The sequence below is a fragment of the Sphaerodactylus townsendi genome, linkage group LG13 (genome assembly GCF_021028975.2).
Source record: "Sphaerodactylus townsendi isolate TG3544 linkage group LG13, MPM_Stown_v2.3, whole genome shotgun sequence".
Taxonomy (NCBI): domain Eukaryota; kingdom Metazoa; phylum Chordata; class Lepidosauria; order Squamata; family Sphaerodactylidae; genus Sphaerodactylus; species Sphaerodactylus townsendi.
Window position 1 is genome coordinate 53,383,235 of NC_059437.1, and position 26,234 is coordinate 53,409,468.

At 45.0% G+C, this 26,234-nt stretch overlaps 1 protein-coding gene across 1 annotated transcript in view; it reads left to right on the forward strand.

Annotated features, from left to right (window-relative positions):
- The window catches only part of PITPNM2 (phosphatidylinositol transfer protein membrane associated 2), a 242,925-nt gene that overhangs the window by 29,824 nt on the left and 186,867 nt on the right, over window positions 1-26,234 (forward strand). Inside the window, 1 exon segment of the mRNA XM_048514019.1 lies at window positions 5,330-5,428. The gene's annotated coding sequence lies outside the window, so the exon portion shown is untranslated.

The following is a 26,234-nucleotide window of genomic DNA, read 5'->3' on the forward strand; positions in this document are numbered from 1 at the left end:
GTTGAGAAGCAAGCCTTTATTGGCATAGACAACAGTACAACAATAATAAAAAAAGGGATTAAAAAGCATATACAATACTGGAAATAAATGTTAGGTCGAAGGAAATCTACTGGCGTTTAGTAATTTCCAGGAGAAAGTCTGCCACTATCATACAGAGAGAAGGATCAGGGTTGTCCAACAAGTAGTGTAATCTAATTAAATCGGGGAGATGGGGTAAATGTAAAGGAGTAAGATTCACATGCTTGGATCTGATTTCCCCTTGAATCTGGAGACAGTGTAGTAATGGTGGTAGGCCAGAGATTCAACTGGAGCCATCGCATTACATGGGCACAATCTTTTTAGCCTTTTCTTGCTTATTAAATCTCGCCATGTAACAAGGCAGAGAGGCATAACATTAAACCTTGGCCCCTGAAAGCATTATGGCTCTCCCCTTTGAGCCGGGTTTATTAAGCAATACAGGTAGTGTGCCAAGTGGCCCCGTTCAAATGGGAGAGAAAAATACAGGGGGGAGCACGTTTTCTTGGCTGCGGTGATTAGGGTAGAGAACTCTCTATCCAATAGTTGACCTTTTAATTTCCTATAAGCTTCTGAATAGGACAAAGGGCAAAGTGAATCCACTGACAGTCCAATAGAGGCCATTTTTTCTTCAATTATGAAAAACCAGGGGTTGGAATGGGTGTCAGAGAGCAGACGGTGGACCAGGGAATTACAGTCCGAGAGAAAACGAATTCGCAGCCAGAATCTAAAAGTCCTCAGCCTAGCGGCGAATCATAGAGTTGGAAGAGACCACAAAGGCCACCGAGTCCAACCCCCTGCCATACAGGAACACACCATCAAAGCATTTCTGACAGATGGCCATCCAGCGTAGAGACTTAGGGAGCTGGGTGAGTTTAGTCTGGAGAAGAGAAGGTTAAGGAGTGACACGATGGCCATGTTTAAGTATCTGAAGGGATATCATGTTGAAGAAGGAGCAAGCTTGTTTTCCTGCTGCTCCAGAAACTAGGACAAGGAGTAGTGGATTCAAGGTACAGGAAAAGAGATTCTGCCTAAAAATCAGGAAGAACTTCCTGATGGTAAGGGGCTGTTTGACAGTAAAAAACATTGCCTTGGAGGCCCCTTCCGCACACGCAAAACAATGTGTTTTCAAACCGCTTTCACCACTGTTTGCAAGTGGGTTTTGCCATTCCGCACAGCTTCAAAGAGCACTGAAAGCAGTTTGGAAGTGCATTATTCTGCAGGTGCGGAAGGAGCCGGAGTGTGGTGGAACCTCCTTCTTTGGAGGTTTTTAAACAGAGGCTGGATGGCCACCTGTCAGGTGTTCCTTGATTGTGTGTTTCTGCATGGCAGGGGTTTGGACTCAGTGGTCCTTGTGGCCTCTTCCAACTTTATGATTCTATGATTCTTTGGAGTTAACATGAAGAAGAAAAAATAATCTTTTGCTCCATTTCTTCCCAGAGAACCAGGAGGCAGAACATGTTTTGAAGCAGGTGGAGTTTACCACAAATGAGATAAAATTGGCAAATTAGCACAGAAATAATTAGAGGTGCAAATAAAGGTCTTCAACAGGAAGATAGGGAGAAATTGAAATTTGGGGTTTTTCACAGCAATGCTTAATTTCACAGATGCAAAGAAGTCTGCTCATTTTTATCTGTTGGGCTCCAGCAATAATGATTCCAGTTGCAGAGCTCTGGAGGAAAAGAGGCTATTAAAATTTTCAAAACCTGTTCTGGGCATCTTCTTATGGACTGTGGACGTTGTAGAACAGGGCTTATGGACTGTGGACGTTGTGGAACAAGGAGCAGCAGTGGTGTAGGAGGTTAAGAGCTCGTGTATCTAATCTGGAGGAACCGGGTTTGATTCCCAGCTCTGCCGCCTGAGCTGTGGAGGCTTATCTGGGGAATTCAGATTAGTTTGTACAGTCCCACACATGCCAGCTGGGTGACCTTGGGCGAGTCACAGCTTCTCAGAGCTCTCTCAGCCCCACCCACCTCACAGGGTGTTTGTTGTGAGGGGGGAAGGGCAAGGAGATTGTGAGCCCCTTTGAGTCTCCTCCAGGAGAGAAAGGGGGGATATAAATCCAAACTCTTTTCTTCTTCTTCTTCTTCTTCTTCTTCTTCTTCTTCTTCTTCTTCTTCTTCTTCTTCTTCTTCTTCTTCTTCTTCTTCTTCTTCTTCTTCTTCTTCTTCTTCTTCTTCTTCTTCTTCTTCTTCTTCTTCTTCTTCTTCTTCTTCTTCTTCTTCTTCTTCTTCTTCTTCTTCTTCTTCTTCTTCTTCTTCTTCTTCTTCTTCTTCTTCTTCTTCTTCGTTCTATCCTTTGGAGCAGCTCAGTTTCTTCATTTGGTCTTCCATCCAACTCAGTATGTTGCCATCTTGTGAAGCAACTGAGTCATAATTTTGACTCGGCTTGATGAGTTCTGTTGCGTGTTTTCACTTAAATGCGCAAGCTCGGTTTATTTTAAATGTCCTGTTTCCTGGCCCTGCCTAGAAACCCATAGAATCCAGAATAAAACATATAATCAACCATAAATGAGTGGAAACAAGAATGTCTGCATCTGACAACAAAAAGATACTAAGTTATACCAAGAGTTAGTGGGGAAGGCTGGTTCACCTTCATAGCACTACTACAGAACAGACCCTTTCCTAAGTGACTACAGGTCAGGGAGGGCACTGGAGCAAAGGCTCATTCCGCACATGCAGAATAATGCACTTTCAAACTGCTTCCAGTGCTCTTTGAAGCTGTGCGGAACAGCAAAATCCACTTGCAAACAGTTGTGAAAGTGGTTTGAAAACACATTATTTTGCATGTGCGGAAGGGGCCAAAGTTTCTGATGTGAGGTAGGCAAAATGTTGCAGAGGGAAAGACTTAATTCCCTTTCCCTCATTCTGCAGCCCCTTGCCAAATAGCCCCCCCCCTGCACCTGGCTAGTTAAAGAAAAAAAAACAGCCGGGAATTCTGAGGGAACTTCTAATAACATCATATTTGGTTTGGCTCTAAGATGTGGTAGGATAAATTTCTGTGTGTAAGGCTCTTTCCAGACAGGCAGAATAGAGCCCGGGGACGGCAAAAATACTGTCCCTGGGGAGGCATTCGCATAACAGGTGCTGCTGCGCCGCCCAAGCAGCACGGATTCTTTGCAATCACGTGATGAATGCACATCGTCTTGAGCAAACCGGTCTCTCTCACCTCTCATCTACCATCCGGGGATAATCACGCTGGCCCTACCCTGCAGGAGTCTTGTAAAGATAGCGTACGTGCAGTGCTTTAAAAATTCTTAAATAGCTGTGTATGTGCTACTGTTGTTACAACAGCAATTAGAAGCTCCAGCTTTTCAAACTGCATCCCGTGCTCATTCATTCCTTCTGCATAGTTCAGTTTGAAAATGTGGGAATTTTTCTTTTTCTTTTTAAATTGCTCTAGCTTGAGGCATGCCTCATCTTCTATAGAAGAGACAAGATCAGAATACTTCACCTTAGAAAAATACCTTGGCCTAGATAAATAATGTTTTATTGTTAACTGCATGATGTGCTTTTAAGAGTAGGAGAAAAGAGAAGAACACACATTAATTTGGGCCCTCACGGCTGTGTCTGTGGCCTTCATATTGATTGGTTTCTTACAGCCTTCCAGGAAGAAAGTTACATGATTTGACAGCTGAGTAGGAAAAAGAGCTTCTTTTTCTTATTATTTCTTACCACTTTTATCCAAAGCAAAAATTATCTGTCAGATTCCTTCTTAATTAAATTGGATGTTTGTAGAGCAGGACATCATTGGAACGAGAGTACTTGTAGTCAGTAGATCCTGCGTTGTTTTGGATCTTACAGGGCGGCAGCTCTGTTGAGTTCATCTTGGGCTTTATTGCTAGATTTGAATCCAGTAATACATTAAAGACCAATTAGATTTTGAGGTATGAGCTTGGACAACTGGGGTATAAGCTTACACCCAGGAAATCTTGTTGGTCTAAGATGCTACTGGGCTCAAATCTAGCTGTTCTTCTGCAGATCAACGTGGGCGCAACTTCTGACACAAAGGCCGCTTTCCTTACGACGCCACGCATTGGGGAATTTGGGTCGGGCGTGACGCGGCCCGCTGACCCAAGCTTCCTGGGAGCCGTTCGCGATGAAGCGGTCCATTTCTTTGAAAACAACCGGGAAGACGGCGCCGCGGAGCGCCGTCGCCCAATTGACCTACCACCGCTGCAGCTGTCCGGTGCGTCGCCGAGGCCTGGGGACACGCCCCTGCCTTGCGCAACCGCTCCAGCGTCGCAGGGCAGGGGGGGGGGGCGTGTCTCCAGGCCTTGGCGACACGCTAGACAGCCGCAGCGAAGGTAGGTCGACAGTTAAAAGGGGGAGGGAGGGCGCCTTCGAGGTTCGCATGGCAGCGGCTCGAAGCCGCCGTTTTCCATAAACCTCGCTGGGGAAGCGAGGTCGGAAAATGGTGACTTTGCACCGCTCGGGAGGTGCGAGGGCGGCGCGGCTGCGCAGCAGCTGCACCCCCTGTGCGAACAGCTCCTTGGGGACGGCTTTTTTGCCGTCCCCAGGGCGTTGTTAATGGCCCGTGCGGAAAGGGCCAAAGACTTTAGTGTACCTTGGCACACAGCCAGTGTGATGTAGTGGTTAAGAGCAAGTAGACTCTAATTTGGAGAACTGGGTTTGATTCCCCACTCCTCCACACGAGCGGCGGACTCTTATCTGGCGAACTGGTTTGCTTTGGGTGGCAGGAAGTAATGCCAGGAGGGGATTTATCTGCCCCAGTTCAGCAATGGATCCAGATGCTCTTGACCAGATTCCAAGCCTGCCCTACAGTGTTAATTGGGGGGAAAAAAGGCTTGTCGTTTTAAAATGAAAAGGATTCTTGGTTTATCATAACAGAAGTTGCCGTAGTCTAGAGTCTTCTCACATCTGTTGCGTGTTTAAAATTATCCCTGCCTGTGATTTGAGTTGGAAAGAGTTGTGTGTGGATGGGGAGACTGATGGTTTTGATCAGGGGCAGGGACCGTGTGATAGTGGTCAGCATGCTGTGCTATTCCTTATTCCCCCCACCCCACCCCGCTTAAATTTCCATGAGTTAGAGATGACGATGACTCACAGCTTGAAGCAAGTCGAAATCCCTAAGGTGCTCCCTCTGGCCGCCTCTTGTCACGTATTGCTTTGCCAGCATACTCTTGGGATGTCGGCAGAATCTCTCGGATAATGTGCAGTTCTGAAACCTTCCTCATTTGTTCGCCCAGGAGCTGTTAGCATAGTGCGTGTCACTCAAAAGCCAGTGCTTCATTGCCTGCTCTTGATTCCCGCCGGCTCCTAACTTAAGTCCCTGTCTCTTGATGTTCCTCTAGGTGGATATTAAGGATCTGGCGCTGACATGCTCCCTTTGGCAATGCTGCCTTGATTCCCTCCAGCAAGCGGAAGCGTCAGGTGGTGAACGTGCCCCCAAGGTAAGTTCTGGTGCTTTCTAAGAGATGTTGCAAGCATCAAAATATTGATTTTAAAACAATGAGTGAGCTTGGGGTGCTGTGTGGTTTCCGGGCTGTATGGCCGTGTTCTAGCAGCATTCTCTCCTGACGTTTCGCCTGCATCTGTGGCTGGCATCTTCAGAGGATCTGATAGTAGGAATGGAAAGCAAGTAGAGTATATATACTGTGAGGTCAAAAGGTGAGGCCCTCTGAATAGAGTAGCCTGGTATGTGAGTCACAAAGAAGTCTGTAGCCTGGGAGTAACAATGAAGATATCAAGGTCAATAGCAAGCCTTCGACAATACAATGAGTGAGCTTGTATGTCCATGGTATTTGCAACTGAGATCCAAGAAAAGCCAGCATAAAGCATATGAACGTGCCTAATTTACACTTTTTTTGCTGGTTGTACCAAGAGTCAAGGAGTTAGGCATGGGCATTTAAAACCCTGTTTTCTGACCAGGGGAAGTGTTTCTGATTTGCCTCCCTGGCTTTTGAAATTCGACCAGGTATTGCACAGGTGCTCTTAAGCAGATCTTCATAGTCATCATAAGGTCTAGAAACTTGTGTGTGCATGCACATTCTCTTCTACATTTAAAGCTAAAATTCTCCAGGGAATGGAACCCTGGGTGAAGGAAAGTCTATTATGCGTCTACATTATATCCAAGGCTTTTGTATGCGCTCTCCAGTTAAAATAGGTATACATTTTGCTCCAACAAAAGTGAAATTATGCCTCCTCCAGTTCTACCCTGTTTCCCCGAAAACAAGACAGTGTCTTATATTAATTTTTGCTCCCAAAGATGCGCTATGTCTTATTTTCAGGAGATGTCTTATTTTTCTGTGTTCTGTTTGTCGGGCATGCTTCCAAACAAAAACTTTGCTACGTCTTACTTTTGGGGGATGCCTTATATTTCGCACTTCAGCAAAACCTCTACTACGTCTTATTTTCCGGGGGTGTCTTATATTCAGGGAAACAGGGTATCTAGCTGTCTAGAGTGACAAATAAAAATGGGTTTCTTAGTGCCATGCCTATGGCACCCCTTCCCGTCTTGTGCCTACCCATTTCTGTTTCAGAAGGTTGGCCAAAATGCTTCTTTGTAGTCAGTGTTTAATTAAGGGGTTGATCTTTTTGCAGTGTTTGCAGTCTGTTGCTAACCTGCCAACTGTTTTAAGGCTTCAGAATTTCTTTTTGCTGTTTTAATGCTCTGGCCAGTGTTTTAATAATTATGGCTTCCAGGTTGTTTTGTATATTTGACTATGGAAACTGCTTTAGGGAGGGAAGGCAACGTGGTAGAGCCTCATCTTTTGCTAAGCAAGGTTGGTACTTAAAAGACTGCTGAGGAAGGTCGCCATAAGTCCACTGTGACTTGATGCCACCTTACACGCACGCACGCACGCACGCACACACACACACACACACACAACACAGCTGCCATAAACAGGTTATCTGGAGAGTCGGCATAAAAAAATTCTGAACTCATAAGAACATAAGAACTAGCCTGCTGGATCAGACCAGAGTCCATCTAGTCCAGCACTCTGCTACTCGCAGTGGCCCACCATGATGCCTTTGGGAGCTCACATGCAGGATGTGAAAGCAAATGGCCTGTTAAGGCATTTGCAATCTGAGATCAAGGAGGATCAAGATTGGTAGCCATAGAGATCGACTTCTCCTCCATCAATCTGTCCAAGCCCCTTTTAAAGCTATCCAGGTGAGTGGCCATCACCACCTCCTGTGGCAGCATATTCCAAACACCAATCACACGTTGTGTGAAGAAGTGTTTCCTTTTATTAGTCCTAATTCTTCCCCCCAGCATTTTCAATGGATCCCCCCTGGTTCTAGTATTGTGAGAAAGAGAGAAAAATGTCTCTCTGTCCACATTTTCTACCCCATGCATAATTTTATAGACTTCAATCATATCCCCCCTCAGCCGCCTCCTGTCCAAACTAAAGAGTCCCAAACGCTGCAGTTCTGAGTTAATTATTCAAATTAGTTTTTTTAAAATTTTTTGCATATCTTGTGATCCTTCTGCCAGTTAAGCCAAAGAAGAAAATGCCGAGCAGGACTCTAACGCTCCACTTTTTTGATATCCAGAAACCCTGCTTGCCCAGCAACCCTTTCCTCCTGGGCTTCTGAGACATGGCTGGGAGTTGGAGGGGAGCAGGAATGTTTCGAAGGCACCATGGTTGTCGAAGAAGATGATTTTGGATTTATATCCCCCCTTTCTCTCCTGGAAGGAGACTCAAGGTGGCTTACAAGCTCCTTTCCCTTCCTCTCCCCACAACAAACGCCCTGTGAGGTAGGTGGGGCTGAGAGAGCTCCAAAGAGCTGTGACGTATATCCCAAGATCACCCAGCTGGCGTGTGTTGGAGTGCACAAGCTAATCTAGTTCTCCAGATAAGCCTCCACATCTCAAGTCTCCACATCAATCATTCTGAACTACATACCACGATGGCCACATTAGCATTGTCCCTTTCCTAAGGGAGAGGTAGGAGCCCCGGGTACTCTCTGTATAGGACCCCCCCAAATCTGGGTAAAGACCTGCCTAAGGGATCTGGCATGGGACCCCCCCAAATCTGGGTAAAGACCTGCCTAAGGGATCTGGTATGGGACCCCCCCAAATCTGAGTAAAGACCTGCCTAAGGGATCTGGCATGGGACCCCAATCTGGGTAGGAACCTTGCCTAAAGGGATCTGGCATGGGACCCCCCCAAATCTGGGTAAAGACGTGCCTAAGGGATCTGGCGTAGGACACCCCAAATCTGGGTAAAGACTCGCTCATGCGATCTGGTATGGGACCCCCCCAAATCTGAGTAAAGACCTGCCTAAGGGATCTGGCATGGGACCCCCCCCCCCCCAATCTGGGTAAAGACCTGCCTAAGGGATCTGGCATGGGACCCCCCCCCCAATCTGGGTAAAGACCTGCCTAAGGGATCTGGCATGGGACACCCCCCCCCCCCAAATCTGGGTAAAGACCTGCCTAAGGGATCTGCATTGCTGGCATGGGAAGAAATATCTATGTGTGACTGAGCTTTGCCATTCCTCTTTATGGAGTTCTTAAGAACTCAGAGTAAGGTCTCTTTGAGGAAGTGACTTTCTCCCCTCCCTATCAGTGCATGAATTGAGCCTAAATATATCTTGCAGTGTAGGGACCGTTCCTCCTTTCTCTGTCAGCTGTGTGTACAGCTCTAAGGCACATGGTTAAGACCTGGGAGGAAGGCGTGGGTGCTGCTTGTGGGCGCCTAACCACGATGTCAACGGGCTGCACTTCCTGTTGCCAACAGCAGAGGAGCTTTTCTGGGGTGCTTTGTTCCTCTTGCCCATGGGCTTTTGATTCGCCTTTACTCTGAAGTTCTCTGTTGCTTCTGAAAATAGGCATCTGGAATGTCTGTTGCGGTGGGAGGAGAGAGAGAGCTACAGACCTAATTATATAGCAGATAACTTTTTGCAAGAGTCTTGCTCTCTCTGAAATGAAACGCAAAGACTTTGTTCCTAATTGCAATAGATCTGTTTTTTTAAAACCTTATAGCACCCATTCAGTAGACGCTTAAAGTGCAGACTTTCTGCCTGTGTGTGTGTGTGTGTGTGTGTGTGTGTGTGTGAGAGAGAGAGAGAGAGAGAGAGAGAGAGAGAGAGAGAGAGAAAGAGAGAGAGATGCCCTCCAAAACATCCTACCGATAACTGCCTTGCTTAGATCTTGGAAATGTAGGGTCTTGCTTCCTTGATTGAGTCAATCCATCTCATGTTGGGTCTTCCTTTTTTCCTGCTTCCTTCAACTTTTCCTAGCATTATTGTCTTTCCAATGAGTCTTGTCTTCTCTTGATGTGAATGAAATATGATCACCTCAGTTTAGTCATTTTAGCTTCTGGAGAGTGTTCAGGCTTGAGTTGGCCATGCTGGCAGGGGCTGATGGGATTTGTAGTCCATGAACATCTGGAGAGCCACAGGTTGCAGACCCCTCGTCTAAAACCCACTGATCTGTCTTCTTGGCAGTCCGTGGTCTCTGCAAAACTCTCCTCCAACACCACATTTCAAAGGAATCTATTTTTTCTATCAGTTTTCTTTGGGGGAGGGCGGTATAGAAATATAACCAATAAATAAATAAATTGTCCAACTTTCCCAACTCTGCACAGTAATGGAGAATACTATGGCACGAATTAATTTGATCTTGGTAGAGGAAATGCAGGGTTTGATAGCACCCTTTATCTCACTCTCTAGTTCATTTGGAAAGAATTTCCTACGTTGTCTCAACTGGTGATTCTGCGGGAAGGCTTGTTAGTTTCCCTTGCTGTGTATGGCCACATTTTGCTTACTTGGCCTCCCTGGGTCTGTTTCACTGTAACTTTCTCTAAATAAACTGGGCTTAAAGCACTTTACAAGTGTGATTTTGTGCAAAATTGCTGCACTTGATGGGCTGAAGTATTTCTGCATCGGATTGTACAGTTAGCCTACCAGTCAGATTGATTACCGATTACAGATGTGGGAACTGGATTTGAGAGGTAGTGACTTGCCTAGCCAATATGGTAAGACGTGAAAACCGGTCTTTTGGAACAGCTTTGAACATTCCTTTCCACCGCCAGGTGCGATGGACAGCTTCTCTGAAATCAGCAGGGAATATGAGTCAGGCATACTTCTGGTCCCCTCTGTTTTTCCAGGATGTCTGAAACACCTCTCTGCCCTGCCTCTGATTTTGAAGCTGGGATTCCTTGCATGCAAAGCAGGTGTTTTACAATGCAAATCAGGTGCTCCAGAAGTTGTGGCAGAGGGGTTTCACTTCTCTTTGGCCGTTTCCGCACGGCCCATTAACGACGGCCTGGGGGCGCTAAAAACGCCGCCCCCAGGCCGCCGTTTGCACAGGCCTCAGGCCGCCCTAAACAACAACCCTTTAAAGGGTTGTTGTTGAAACTTACTGTCTCCTTCTGCGCCCCTCCGCGATGTCCGCAAATTAGGTAGTCTGCTGGGCGTCGCCCAGCCCGCCACACTGTCCTCCGACCTCCAGAGTCGGAGGGCGAATGGCCGGGCTTCGGCAACGAAGCAACAGTATCGTGAAGCGCAAACAATCCGTCTTGGCGGGCCGCCTGCCGTCCTATCGACGCACTCTGCTTGGCCGTTAAGCGTAGCATCGCGAAGATCATACTCAGCCAGAACTCTTGGCGTGGGGCCGAATGGAAAACGATCTTGAAACGGCCTTTATTATGTTGCCACTGGTTCAGACGGGCTTTGCAGGTATTTGCAACCATGCAAAACAGGCAACCAGAGGCGCGGAGTGAGGTGAGCGCACGCATCCTGAGCAGCAGCGGCTCTTTCGAGCTTCCTCTTCGAACGAAACGTGACCAGCAGCTGACCCCCTTTGGGTGATGCTTTGGAGCATTCAGAAGCTTCTTCGCTGTTGGAGTGAAAATAGCCCCACTAAATATGAAAGATGAAATGGATTGACTCAGTCAAGGAAGCTACAGCGCTGAGTTTGCAAGACCCAAGGCAGTTAGCAATAGGACGTTTGGGAGGTCATTAATTCACAAGGGCAGCATAAGTTGGAAGCGACTTGACAGCACTTAACACACACACACACACACACACACACAAAACCCACAAAAGCAAGCTGTTAAGATTGAAGGGTTGTGTAACTCAGGGCCTTGGAATGTGACAACACACCTCCTTCCCTAGCTATGTGTAAAATATCTCAGCCTCTTGGTGCATGAGCACATTCTCTTCTGCTGTCCCTCAGCCGGCCAGGAATCTTGGACAGCTCCTTCCCTTGCGGTCTGCTGTGTTGTAAATAGAGCCACTGCCAGGTCGCACGTCCTCCAGCTTTTTGTTGTCGAGTCTCCAAGAAAGGAGAAGAATGTAAACAAGTCAGTTTTGAGGAGTTGTGGGAAAAAAAGGGCTCTCAATATTACGGAACAGGGAACTGCAGGGTTTTGTTCTGACTGCACCATTTTTGGGCTATTTTTTTTAAGGACAGGTTTACATTTATTACGAGAGGCGTATTTTAACCAAGACTTCAGCTCGCAGAATTTTTCTTTGAATCCAGTACATTATTGGCTGCCATTTTGCAAATAAGTCTATACCCTGTTTCCCCGAATATAAGACATCCCCGGAAAATAAGACGTAGTAGAGGTTTTGCTGAAGTGCGAAATATAAGGCATTCCCCAAAGAGAGTAAGGCGTATAGGATTTTTTTTTGTTTGGAAGCATACTGATGAACAGAATACGAAATATAAAGACATCCCTGAAAATAAGACCTTAAGCATCTTTGGGAGCAAAATTAATATAGACACTTTAATGTATATTGACTTCTGATGAATGTTAGGAGACCCTTAGCACATCAACTTATTCCTGAAGCTGAGTTATGCCGGTCATGGGAGGGATATGGCAACCTGAAATTTTGCAAAGTAAGGAAGTCTTCCACTTGAACCTGAATGCGCGAAGCTGTTTTAAACTGGCTGGGACCTTTGGCAGCTGCTCTGTCATGCAAAGAAAGTCCTTGTACAGCTGGTTGTTGTGGGTTTTCCAGGCTGTGTGGTCGTGGTCTGGTAGATCTTTTTCCTAACGTTTTGCCTGCATCTGTGGCTGGCATCTTCAGAGAACTCTGTGATACAGTTCTGAAATTGCGGCCTGAGACTCTGGCAACATAAAATTAAGATCTACGAATGACTCTGGCGAAGAAAAACCACAACAACTCGGATGGTATCAACCGTAGTCAACAATCCTTGTGCAGTATTTGCTTCCTGAGATGCTTTATGACTGGAGGTACTGGGAAATAAATCTAGGACCTCAAGCATGGGTGCTCTTCTGACCTGCAGTCCCTCTTCACTTCCGTCCCTGGAAGTGGATTTTACTCACCGCAGATAAACGAGTGGATGGCTATTTCCATGCCTCCTTTTATCATCACCTTTAACATGCTGGGTCTTGAAATTCTGTTTGATTATGCTGTGTCTGTCACTAGGTCTCTGGTCTGAACTGCATAGCAACTTCCTTTGCTCTTCCTAATGACTGAAGGGCATGTATTTTAATGTGGATAGGAATCTCTGTGTTTACAAAAAAAAAAACACCCCCTCAGTGGACAGATAGTTTTTTTTAACTTAATTGTCCTCCCTCCCTCCTTGTACATTATTCTTAATTTCTTAATGTATCAGTAGGAGCATCCGTCATCGCATCTTTATACAGAGCGAGATTGAGTGAAAATTTCTTAATGTGTGTTGCTACAAATACAGTATTATAGACAGTGGAAAACTCAGTGAAGCTTGAAGAATTCACTTCAGTACTTTTTGAACTGTCTGGATGCTTTGGATAAATAGGTTTTTTTTTAAAAGAAGGAAATGTGATATGCACTTTATCGTAACACAAACAAGCGCTGAGAAAAATAGATTTCCTGAGTGCATCATTTGGACAGTCTCTGTAGACTTTAGGATACACAAAATTAATTTAATTCTACTTGCGTTCATCGTCTCCTGTTTTTACTATGGCACGCAGTACAGATGCACTTAAAGTTGGAACCAAAAGCATTTGGATAAAGAAATACAAAGGCTCGGTAATGTTTTCTGAAGGACTTTTGGTAACAAAGGCATCAGCCAAATCTGCCTCTTTGAATTAAACTTTGAGAGAGAGAAATATACTGTTGCACCTCCTATAACTGTAATATATCTTATTTGTATCGCAGATGTTGGCAGAAGGGCATTAATTTGTAAGATAACACTGAAATTGCAAAGATTTAGTTGGAAATTTCAAAGACGGTTTGTTCTGGAGTTTGTGGGTGGAAGTAGGATATTTATTGGAAGTGAGCTAGTAATCAAATGAGGTTTTCAGTCACAGGTCTGGTGTACAAGTATGTATGCTTTCTGTCAGCACTGTGGAGTCTCTGAACTCAGGTATGTGCATATAAAATGCTGTCAAGTCGCAATCAACTTATGTCGACCCTATTGGGTTTTCAAAGCAAGAGACATTCAGAGGTGGTTTGTCATTGCTGCCTCAGTGTCATGACCCTGCACTTCCCTGGTGGTCTACCATCCAAACACTAAACAGTGCTGACCCTTCTTAGCTTCTGACATCTGACGATAACAGATTAGCTTGGACCATCCTGGCCTTCACCTCAGGTGCTGGAGTTCAAACCTGACAGTCCACTTGAAAGCTCTCAACCTGTTTGCAACTTGCTTGAGAGGCTAGTATGTAATCTATAGTACTATTACCGTGCACTGATACGTGGGTATAGTCACCTGAGGTTGCATATTGGGTTAAGCCATTTAAGTGTATTAAGCCAAAGTGGGAGCAAAATTTTCACAAAGTCTACCCCCGCTGCATTAGTCAAAATATCTTTTGATTTTCTGGTTAAGGAAAAATACCATGGGCAATTCTCTGTGTCCAGCCCTACCAACTTCTGGAGGCACTGTTCATCTTTACCGACCCTGGCATTAAGATCTCCTGCTACCAACCATTCATAAGCACATTTGCTAGAAAGTTGTAAAGTTTCTAAATATTCAGTGATTTTACGCCACTGTGTTTCCCTTGTCTTATTGATGGAGCTAGGGGGAAGGTAAACATTAATCATTATGAGACTGCTAGAGTTTAAGTTGGAAGTTCAAGTACTGCAAAGAGATGGTCCAACTCTGCTAATCAGATATGAGTGCAAGACCAGTTTCCTGTCAATCATGCTGGTCATTTTCACTAAAGACACCAATGCTAGCCAACCAGAAGCAAAGCAGGCCAGCTGTCTTCCTGCTATCTGCAAATTAAGGACATGGCCTGTTTTCTACCTCTTTTATTTGTTTGTTTTGCCTTCTCAGTCAATATTTTTTTGTATTGTCGAAGGCTTTCACGGCCGGAATCACTGGGGTGCTGTGTGGTGTCCGGGCTGCGTGGCCATGTTCTAGCAGCATTCTCTCCTGATGTTTCGCCTGCATCTGTGGCTGGCATCTTCAGAGGATCTGAACATCAGATGCAGGCGGCGTCAGGAACTCTGACCGAAACCACCACAACACCAATGTTCTTCCACCTTATTTGTTGGGATAATGTTTGATCCAGGCTTTATATTGGTCACATCCTGGCCCTGCGAGTGAAGGCTTACCTGAACATACCTGAAGTTGCTTTATATCATTGGTCCATCAAGGTCAGTATTGTCTACTCTGACTGTCAGAAACTCTCCAGGGTCTCAAAGAGAAGTATTTCTCTTCACCTACTGCTTGTTCCTTTTAAGTAGGGAGATGCTAGGGTGTGTACCTGGGAACTTCTGCGTGGCAAACAGAGGCCGTTCCATTGAGCCACAGTCACTCTTAATCCCTGCCTGCTGGGACTGGGAAGCCTAGACTCAAACTGCAGTTTGTTGTGACAACCAGATGCAGACACCAGAGTGAACCTGAGCTAGTTTCCTTCCTTATTGCTCCCTTTCCCCTCCCTCCGCAGCCTAGATTCTAAAACTGGGTGTAAAATCCCAGGGGATTTTTTTTTTAATAGAAGAGACCAGCTTCAAATCAGCATTTGACTGGAGGCTTCCCAAACCAGCAGATTTTAAATCATCCTCTTGCATGTGAGTGGAATTTCACAGCAACAAGATTTGTCTGTGCCTGTCACAAACAATTTTTGGTCTGTTTCTCATCATGAGCGAAGGCAGCTTCTAGCTTTTTCTGACCTGCATACATGCACTTGAATGTATCTCCCACCCCCCCTTCCCCTTAACTGGCGTGTTCAGTGTTGGGAAACTATCTCCTGACCATTTGTTCTCATTGAGAAAGCATATATAGCCCTTGAAGAACATTAGTGTTCTTTTCTCAAAGATCCTAACTTTGGGCCATGAACACATCCAACCAACCCGCCCATCCCTAAGAAACTGATCATGCAGATTTCCTCAAACGGTCACCAAGCTAAGCAAGCAGCCATTAGCAATGAGGAAAAGTACCCAACTTTTTCTTTAAACAGCATCCAGTGTCTTTATCCAACAGGGCAACCAAGTCCATTTTGCTAAACAGAGAATGATGAAGCTATCAATCAGCACCTATAAGGTTAGACCTATACGGTTAGTGTTCTTTTCTCAAAGATCCTAACTTTGGGCAAAGAGAGGGCCATGAACACATCCAATCAACCCCACCCTTCCCTAAGAAACTGACCATGCAGATTTCCTCAAACGGTCACCAAGCTAAGCAAGCAGCCATTAGCAATGAGGAAAAGTACCCAACTTTTTCTTTAAACAGCATCCAATGTCTTTATCCAACAGGGCAACCAAGTGCATTTTGCTAAACAGAGAACGATGAAGCTATCGATCAGCACCTATAAGGTTAGACCAGCTTTTGGGCACTAAATGTTTGAATACAGTTTAGTTTCCACCACATTTAGTAAACAGCTCTCTTGTGGGATTCTTGAGTTCCTTCAGCAAAATACACCACATGCTGTTTGACATAAAAATAAGCATAGACGGGGCACGTAGGTTAATTTTTTCCATACGAAAATGTCCTTATGTGAGTGTGCAATTAGTCAGAATGCATTTTCTTTGCATTATTTATTGTCTGAGTTCTGGAAGCATCCGCCGTACGTCTGATCACATGCTGACTGAGAAGATAAGGCCGCCTCTTCAAATAAGATTTTTAATGACTAAACAATGTAATTTGCTTCCCACTGAAGTAAATGGCAAAACGACCATTAGTTATAATGGGGCTAAATTATACCCTAAAGATAGTTAATGGATGAAAAAACGTACCCTATTCCCCAATGGCTGAGAACAGAGCAATATTTTAAAATGATAAATGCTATATTATAAATGAAACTTTCAACATTCGTCTGAGTAGGTACAAATGTTGTACGTCAAACCATTATGGGATATGTATCCATAGCTGTTCGTTTATTTACTGGCACAGAGAAATGGCCTGTAAGTTACATTTCTCATGTATTAAATTGGAATGAGAATGTGCGACAGTACTTGGTGATATATTTTAGATTTAAATGATATTCTTGTAATTGTAGTTTTAAAGTATTTATTGCTGTTTTACATATTGTTTTACCAGTTGTTGTAAACCACCTTGAGCCTTATAGGGAAGGGTGGTGAATAAGTCTAATAACAAATAAATACACACACCTTCACTGTGAAGATATTTTGAGAGGGTAGCCGTTCTGTTCTGTGGTGATGATAGAAAGTGCTATCAAGTCATAGTTGACTTATGGTGACCACGTAGGGCAGGGGTGGCCAACCTATGGTGCTCATTCCCATCAGCCCCTGCCAGCATGGCCAATTGACCATGCTGGCATGGGCTGATGGGAATTGTAGTCCATGAACATCTAGAGCACCATAGGTTGGCTACCCTTAATGTAGGGTTTTCAAAGCAACGGACATTCAGAGGTAGTTTGCCATCACCTGCCTCTGCATGGCTGAGAGTGTTCAGACAGAACTTTGGCTGGCCCAAGATCACTCAGCAGGCTTCATGTGGTGAGCGGGAATCTCGAGCCAGTCTTCACCAGATTAGAGTCCCACCAGCCTTAACTGCTCACTCACACATTTTCAATACTGGAAGAGGTCTGTAGTTAAAGATTTACATTAGAGTCCAGTAGCACTGTAAGAGTCCAGCAAGGTTTTTGGGGTATAAGCTTTTGAGAGTATCTAGTACAGTGGTGGCGAACCTTTGGCCAATTGGCCATGCTGGCAGGGGCTGATGGGAATTGTAGTCCATAACATCTGGAGTGCCAAAGGTTCGCCACCACGGATCTAGTACCTGACTAAAAGAATTCTGACCCTTTAAAGCAGGGGTCTTCAAACTATGGCCCTCCAGATGTTCATGGACTACAATTCCCATCAGCCCCTGCCAGCATGGCCAAGTTGTGGGGCTCATGGGAATTGTAGTCTATGAACATCTGGAGGGCCATAGTTTGAAGACCCCTGCTTTAAAGCTTATGCTGCGAAAATCTCATTGGTCTCTTCAGGTGCTACTAGACTCCAATCAAGCTCAATCACCTCACTGCTTCGCCTTCCAGAGTATCCTCCCCTCAGGAATCTTGGCCTTCATGAGATAACTCCAAATCCGCCACCAGTTGCCAGTGTTGTGGATTAGGGGCGCAGGAAGCTCTGACAGCCCTGATTTGCCTTGCTAGTTCTTGATGTACCTGTGCATGTGTGTGTTTGGTGGCAGGACATATGCTCCGGGGGTACCAATCCCTGAGACCTGTGTAATCTCCACTTGTCATACTGAGGAGAGTAGGAAGTTATATATGGTAGAGGGTGATCACCGGATTTTGTGAAATCTCCTGACTCTGTGTGGTTAGTGGTTAAGAATGGTGGACTCTAATCTGAAGAACCCGGTTTGATTCCCCACTCCTCTGTATGGTGCCAGCGTGGTTCCCCCCAGCAAGAGGCAGCATTGTGTAGTGGTTAACAGTGAGGGACTCTAATCTGGAGAACCGGGTTTGATTCTCCACTCCTCCACATGAAGCCTGCTGGGTGACCTTGGGCTAGTCACAGTTCTCGCTGAACTCTCTCAGCCCTACCTACCTCACAAGGTGCCTGATGTGGGGAAAGAAAGGGAATGTTTCTCCTTAAAAGTAGAGAGCCTCGAAACCAGTTTGGTAAACCACAGTGCCACAGTCTAAGCTTCAATCACAACCTGAGTTTGATCCTGATGGAAGTCAGTTTCAGGTATCTGACTCAGGGTTCACTCAGCCTTCCAACCTTTCAAGGCCAGAAAATAAGTACCAGCTTGCTGGGGGTAAAATGTAAACGGTTGGGGAACGCAATAGCAAACCACAGTCTGCCTAGTAAATGGGTCAGTAAGGATCTAGTGCTTAGATGGAGAAAGGCAGGGTATAAAACCTACTTTTCTTCTTTGTGTACACAAGTTCACATTTATTGAAAGTATTTATTTCCAGCTTCTCAGTATAAATGCTTCCAAGGTGGCTTCCGCTATCAATAAGTAATAAAATATTAACAACGATAAATAATAAACAGCTCAAAATTATAAAACCAGCCAGCCATAAATCATCTTTCAATCTTTTCATGGTAATATGCTGTCTCTCCTTTCCTGTTCCTTCAGGCATTTCACAAAAGAAGTGAAAACAACACTGAAATCTGGATAAATCTAAAACCAAACAGGCAGTAAATCTCCTACTCATTAATTAATTGCCAAGCAAGGACTGTAGGTGAATGCTTCAAATATAGTTACCTTGTGAATATAAAAGGACCTTCCTCCTTTCTAAATGGAATATAAATTTCCCGTGTATGTATCTGTTAACGTTTAAAGTTCCAGCGGCTCAATTGTATTGAGAGAACTGCCTCTGCATACTGAGGTTTGTCTTGACCTGAATTACCTCTGCCCTGTTTCAAGGTAAAATATATTGGTTGTGTTTATTTGGGATTCCGTAAATGTTGGATCAGTTATATCCCCCCCCCCTTCTTTAAAACTGTCTTAGGTCCACATTTTCCTCTCAACTCCCACCTGCTTTCAAGCGACTGCTTCGGTAGAGCTCCCATGAGGATATTGGAGTTGCCAGGCCAAAGGAGGCAATAAAAGTATTTTAGTGGGAAAAAATTCATCGAGGCGAGAGCAATATTGTTTTAATTTCAGTTCAGGGCGGGAGAGGTTCGTCTCAGGGGAATGGGGATACCTCTACTTTTCCTGGCACCTAGCCTTGGAGAAGCCTTCAGAACTCACAACACGCCCCAGGGCAAACAGTGACTATCATGGAACAGATGGAACACAATTTTGTTGTTTTAATTTACTTATTGTTCTTAACTGCTGTTGTGTTTTAATTGGATTCAGTTTTTATGCTGTATTAAATTGCTGTTGGAAACAGCCATGTTGTGTGCCGCCTTGAGCCCTTTGGGGATGAGGCGGCCTATAAATTTAATTAATTAATTAATTAATTAATTAAGTGCTCTACCATTCCCCCCCACACACACACACACCGACACCCATAACTGGAAGTTTTCTTTGGACTCTACTATGATTTAAGAACTTGGTAAGTATTGTGTACAATTTTGGGGAAAGATGACTAGGCCTGAATTGGGGGGGGTGGTGGTGGTGTACAATTTTGGAAAAAGGCGAGTAGGCATGTTTTTTGAGGGCTGTCAAGTTTTCAAGGCAAGAGATGTTCAAATGTGGTTTGCCATTTCCTGCCTCTGCATGGCAAACCTTGGACTGTCTTGATGGACTCCCATCCAAGTCCTAACCAGGACCGACCCTGCTTAGCAGCCAAGATCTATCAAGCTTGGGCTAGCCTGGACTATCTAAGTCAGAGCAGTGGGTAGGCCTTTGATTGGAAGGTCCAAGTCTGGCAGTCTTGAGCCCCAAGATCTGGGACCCAGCTTGGCTGAGGCTCTGGAGGCACTTGTGTTGTGGGTCTGAAAATGGGAGCTGTTCCTTTGGGAGTTGTTTTAGGTGGTTTGCTTTTGGAGTACGCTTCGATATTCATTTGCCAAGAAGGATGCCAGAGTGGAAGGATGCTAAAGTGGATTGTAGATGCACCAGAGAGTTAGCAAAGATCAGGTAAGCATCTTTTGCTTATAAAACCATGAATGGCGGCCATTAAAAAGGGTTGTTACTTATCCATCCCTCTCCAGGATCGGGTTTGTCCACACTGTAAAAACCAAGTGGAGATTCTTGCTCACATTATTCTTGACTGTCCGAGATATGTGGGCATTAGGGATTTCTCTCCCAGGCTGGCTCTAGACAAATCTGAAAGAGACTCTGACAGTTCTGATGTGGAGCTCCTGTTAAACAATACAGATGTCATGCTCTTGGAAAAAGTAGCAAAATTTCTTTTACAAGTGACAGAGCTTTCTAAGTAATGTATACTGCTATATACAGTCTTTCTGTCTGCGTTTTGAATGTACTCTTGATTTGTACTTCATAAATGTCTGGTAACGCATGGTGGTGGCGGTGGCAGCGGCAGCGGCGGTGGTGGCGACTAAGAATGGCATCCAGAAACTGCAGAGAGAGAAAGGCTGATGAATAGTAGACTCAAGACAAAGGGACATACTAATTCACACAATGCATACTTAATTTGTGGAACTGTATGCTACAAGAAAACTGATGACCACTAGTTCAACTGGCTTTAAAAAGGGAGTAGACACACTCACATGGTAGATGACTATCCAGAGCTATTAGCTATGATGCTAAGAAGGACCTCCTCTGAATGCCAATGCTATAAAGTTATGCATGGGGTAGAAAATGTTGACAGAGAGACATTTTTCCTCTCTTTCTCACAATACTAGAACCAGGGGGCATCCATTGAAAATGCTGGGGGGAAGAATTAGGACTAATAAAAGGAAACACTTCTTCACACAACGTGTGATTGGTGTTTGGAATATGCTGCCACAGGAGGTGGTGACGGCCACTAACCTGGATAGCTTTAAAAAGGGCTTGGACAGATTTATGGAGGAGAAGTCGATCTATGGCTACCAATCTTGATCCTCCTCAGATTGCAAATGCCTTAGCAGACCAGGTGCTCGGGAGCAACAGCCGCAGAAGGCCATTGCTTTCACATCCTGCATGTGAGCTCCCAAAGGCACCTGGTGGGCCACTGCGAGTAGCAGAGAGCTGGACTAGATGGACTCTGGTCTGATCCAGCTGGCTTGTTCTTATGTTCTTAATGCTGTTCACCAGTCTGTGGGCATTCTAGTTGACCATTTTAAGAAAGAGGGTGCTGGGCTAGATGGACCATTGGTCTCAACCAGCAGGGCTCTTCTTATTGACAACTGCAGATTCATCTTTTAAGTCAGAAAGACCAGAAACTTGTTACATTCAAGCCGGGAAATGATCACTGAAATTCTTGGGATGATCAAATTCCGTGCTTCCGAGATGCTCACATCCTGGCGGAATTGCTGAAGGCACAATGCCCTGCTTTAGCAAAGCCTGTGTTTCCTTCCAGTTCTGTAGCCAATTGACAGCCAGCAGCAAGAAGAAATTGTATTCCTTTCAAGCTTTCGTTTGTCTGAGTTAAAAGGTCAGACTCCAATTTTTTGGACCGCAGCCTGGAAAAGGTCTCCTCTCTTTTGTTTGCAAACAGTGGTTGCTGGAACAGATCCAGAGCTACTGCTGCCCAGATCCCTTCCCCCACGCCACATTTGTGAAGGATTTATTGTTGTTTTTTTTGCTCAAAGCAATTAGTCCGCCTTCTTACGTACTCTGTTTAGCAATGACAACGCCTGCAACGTGGGCAGAAAACACACATTTCTTAAGCCGATCCTCCTATCTGCTCCCTGGCCTTGGTGAGTTCCCTAGGACTAAGCACCTTCAACCCTCAGACTTGGTTTCATTCGTGAAAGGAAATTAAAAATGTGCAGTATTGGCCCTTCTGGTTGACTGGCTGTATTAGTCAGTCAAGTATTTACTGTTTGAGCCATTGGCTATAACAATACAGAGCTACATGCAGTTAAAACAGTAACTTAGTTAAAACAATAATTTAAATTAAAACAATAATTTAGTTTTACATTAAAATATAAATTATTAGTGTTCGCAATCTCTAAATTAAAATGCCCCATCAAATACGTCAGATGTTTTTGCAGCTTCTTCAGCTAGTCTAAGTTAATCTCCAGTACTTTGGAACATCAGTTCAAACAGCGCTTTAAATACTTTGCTCGTAATTTCCTAGCCGCCAGGGCAAAAAGAGCCATCTTATAAGAAACATAGGAATCAATATCAGATAATAAGAAAATCAGTTTCTCATCATCGGACAAAAAAGCTGTCCTAGGTAGTATTGGCTCCAAAAACCTTTTCCTTATTTCAGGGCTGGCTGTACGAAGCCTCTGGATCATTGGTGGCGAACCTATGGCACGGGTGCCAGAGGTGGCACTCAGAGCCCTCTCTGTGGGCACGCACAGAGTCACCCCCGTCCCCCCTCACATCTAGGCTGGCCTGGGCCACTGGGTTCGATTATTAGCATTAAACCTAAGACCTAGTTTCGGGGAAGCAGTGTAGGTAACTCTGTTAAGCGCTGTTAAACCCCACTGATTTTCATGCAAAGAAGAAAAGTGCGATCCTTTACCTGGGAGTAAGCTTGGTTGCTGGCAATGGGGCTTGCTTCTGAGTAAACCCTCCTAGGGTCATGATTTACCTGTTGGAAGATTTGCACGGTTGCTTCAAAGCAAAGCCACCGACTACCACCAAGCTTACTCCCGAGTAACGCATGCCTCGGAGCCAACTCTTTTTTCCAAACTAAAACCTCAGTATTCAGGTTAAATTGCCGTGTTGGCACTTTGCGATAAATAAATGGGTTTTGGGTTGCAATTTGGGCACTCGGTCTCGAAAAGGTTCGCCATCACTGTCCTATCTGCTCCCTGGCCTTGGTGAGTTCCCTAGGACTAAGCACCTTCAACCCTCAGAGTTGGTTTCATTCGTGAAAGGAAATTAAAAATGTTCTGTATTGGCCCTTCTGGTTGGCTGGCTGTATGAAGCCTCTGGATAGACCAGACCTGGTAAAAGTACCTGGTTTAAAAGGGTGTTCTGCCTTGCTTGGTCAGCAAAGCCGGCCTGGTTCTCAGTGTCCTTTTGGCTCCCGTTGAGTGCTCTTTTCTTTTCTACTGAATGTCAAACGTTTGACTGCCAGCTGGGCCTCGTCTTTTTCTGCTTACACCACAAGAAACTGTCTGCCATGATGGCCCCTTTCTACCTAAATTTGAAGGCAGAACATGAATAATTAAACAGCGAGGTTAAAAATCTAATGAAAGAACCACACACAATACTCAAGTCTTTCCTTTATAGTCCAATTCTGCCACTCGTATCATTTTTTTTCTTTTTTGCCCGTTCCTTTTCTCAAAACTTTTATGATGCAAGAAAAGACCTTAATTAAAAACACGATTGATATTCTGGTCCAATCCTGTCTTATTAATAATGCATGTCCTGTTGAGGATTCAATTGCACCTTCTCTTTTTCATTACTTTCCCCCATAATTTTTTTTCTGAGAGTTTGCAGATAGTATCAATAAAGTGGAAGAGTTGTTTTCTGTTGCAAGGATCCCATACAGGTGCAATTTTGATTCAGCAAACAGCAGCTTGTGGCTCAAGAAATGGCCTTGGAGCTTTATGTCATGATGCAACATGTGGGGGGAAATTAAGGGCCCCTCCGTACTGTAGGATTCGACCTTAGCATTCTACTGGAACACGGCCATACAACCCAGAAAACCCACAATACCCTAACAGAGATTTTTTTCTCCTCATCTAATTCTAGAATCCAGTGAAATTGATCAGTAAATCCATGCCATTCCTACTGTAGTGATAGCTTTAGAAGGCAGCAAGACGGATTCATGGGCAAAAGGCATGACGGTTGTTAGCTGTGGTTGCTAAAGGGAACCTCTGGGGTGAAGGCGTCTGGGGAGGGAGCTGGCCGAGGCTGGCAGGGGCTGATGGGAATTGTAGTCCATGAACATGCTGGCAGGGGCTGATGGGAATTGTAGTCCATGAACATCTGGGGCACCATAGGTTGGCCACCCCTGGGCTAGGCCCAGATCTACTTACTTTCAACATGGTGGCTAAATCACATGCCTTCATGTGATTTAGCCACATGAAGCAGTGGCGTAGGAGGTTAAGAGCTCACGTATCTAATCTGGAGGAACCGGGTTTGATTCCCAGCTCTGCCGCCTGAGCTGTGGAGGCTTATCTGGGGAATTCAGATTAGCCTGTGCACTCCCACACACGCCAGCTGGGTGACCTTGGGCTAGTCACAGCTTCTCGGAGCTCTCGCAGCCCCACCTCCCTCACAGGGTGTTTGTTGTGAGGGGGGAAGGGCAAGGAGATTGTCAGCCCCTTTGAGTCTCCTGCAGGAGAGAAAGGGGGGATATAAATCCAAAACTCTTCTTCTTCAGACTACATCCTGATAGGTCACTGATCCCTGATCGGCCATCTACAGAGGCAGCCTACCTGTCTGAAGAATGCTTCTTGCTGGGGCCAAAGCACAACAATTGGACAGAACTTACAGCAAACCCAAAGCCCTTTGGGGATCGGGCGGTATAGAAATTGAATGAATGAATGAATGAATGAATGAATGAATGAATGATGATGATGATGATGATGATGATGATGATGATGATGATGATGATGATAAGACCAAATATTACAGCTACTGTAAACTGAATACTGTGAAGCTAAATAAGTTTTTTCTCCTGCGTTCTGCTTATATTTACACCAGCTGCTGCTCTGATTTGGAGGCTCATTCCCTGATTAAACTGCGCACAGCAACTGTAAACTCAGGACAATACAACAACCTTAATTAGGCATATTAAAATAGGCTCTAGAGCATTACAGACATTTCTGAAGTACAAATCAAAAGTACATTCAAAACACAGTCAGATAAACTGTATCTAGCATTGGACATTACTTAGAAAATTCTGTCACTTGTAAAATAAATTTTGCTACTTCTTGCAAGAGCACGGCCTCTGTATTATTTAACAAAAGCTCCACAACAGAGTTGTCAGAGTCTCCTTCAGGTTTGTCTAAGACCAGCCCAGGAGAGAAATTCCTAATACCCACATATCTCGGACAGTCAAGTATAATGTGAGCAAGAGTCTCCACTTGGTTTTTACCAACTGTAAACTCCATACTGAAAAGCTTTAAAATACTTTAATTTCAATACTGAGAAACTGTAAAACGTTTTGGGGTACTGTCTGGTTTCCGGGCTGCATGGCCGTGTTCTAGCAGCATTCTCTCCTGACGTTTCGCCTGCATGTGTGGCTGGCATCTTCAGAGGATCTCCTGCATCTGTGGCTGGCATCTTCAGATCCTCTGAAGATGCCAGCCACAGATGCAGGCGAAACGTCAGGAGAGAATGCTGCTAGAACACGGCCATGCAGCCCGGAAACCACACAGCACCCCAGTGATTCCGGCCGTGAAAGCCTTCGACAATACATGTAAAAGATTTTGCTTTTGGAATTTATAGTGGACTTTAACTTGTGATTTACCTTAAGAAGGACTTCAAAAACATTGCAGTGAAGCAGTTTATTTGTCTAAGAGCAGCACCCCAAAAGAGTGCAGGAGCAGCAGTGGCGTGGGAGGTTAAGAGCTCGTGTATCTAATCTGGAGGAACCGGGTTTGATTCCCAGCTCTGCCGCCTGAGCTGTGGAGGCTTATCTGGGGAATTCAGAGTAGCCTGTGCGCTCCCACACACGCCAGCTGGGTGACCTTGGGCGAGTCACAGCTCTTCTGAGCTCTCTCAGCCTCACCTACCTCACAGGGTGTTTGTTGTGAGGGGGGAAGGGCAAGGAGATTGTCAGCCCCTTTGAGTCTCCTGCAGGAGAGAAAGGGGGGGGATATGAATCCAAACTCCTCCTCCTCCTCCTCCTCCTCCTCCTCCTCTTCTTCTTCTTCTTCTTCTTCTTCTTTGATTGAAATTAATTCTGGTTTATAATTGTTTCTTGTATTTGGCTTGTAACAATAACAGCAGTATAATTATAGGAAATATTTTCTTTATTGTTGATCCAGCTTCTGTTTATTTGACCTTACTGGGCCTTACTGGGGGTAAACCACAGGGCTGGTTTGGCTATTGGCTGTATCTGTGGCTGCCTCTTCAGATGTATGTCATGAACCCCTGAAGATGCAGCCATAGATGCAAGCAAAACATTAAGACGAAAAACTACCAGACTGCAGCCACACAGGCCAGAAGACCCGCAGCAGCCCATTGATTCTGGCTGTGTAAAACGTTGACAACACAACAGATCTAATGTTGGAATGAGAAACCTGGGTTAGATGGACCTAGAACCGATCTGGTAGGAATCAGGCAATGTCTGTAATGGTATGGAGAACCGTATGGTATGGACCTGCATATGGTATGGAGGAAGATAGCTGAATCTGGAAGCAGCCATTGGTTCGGATTGAATTTTGAAAAGCAGATGCCGTG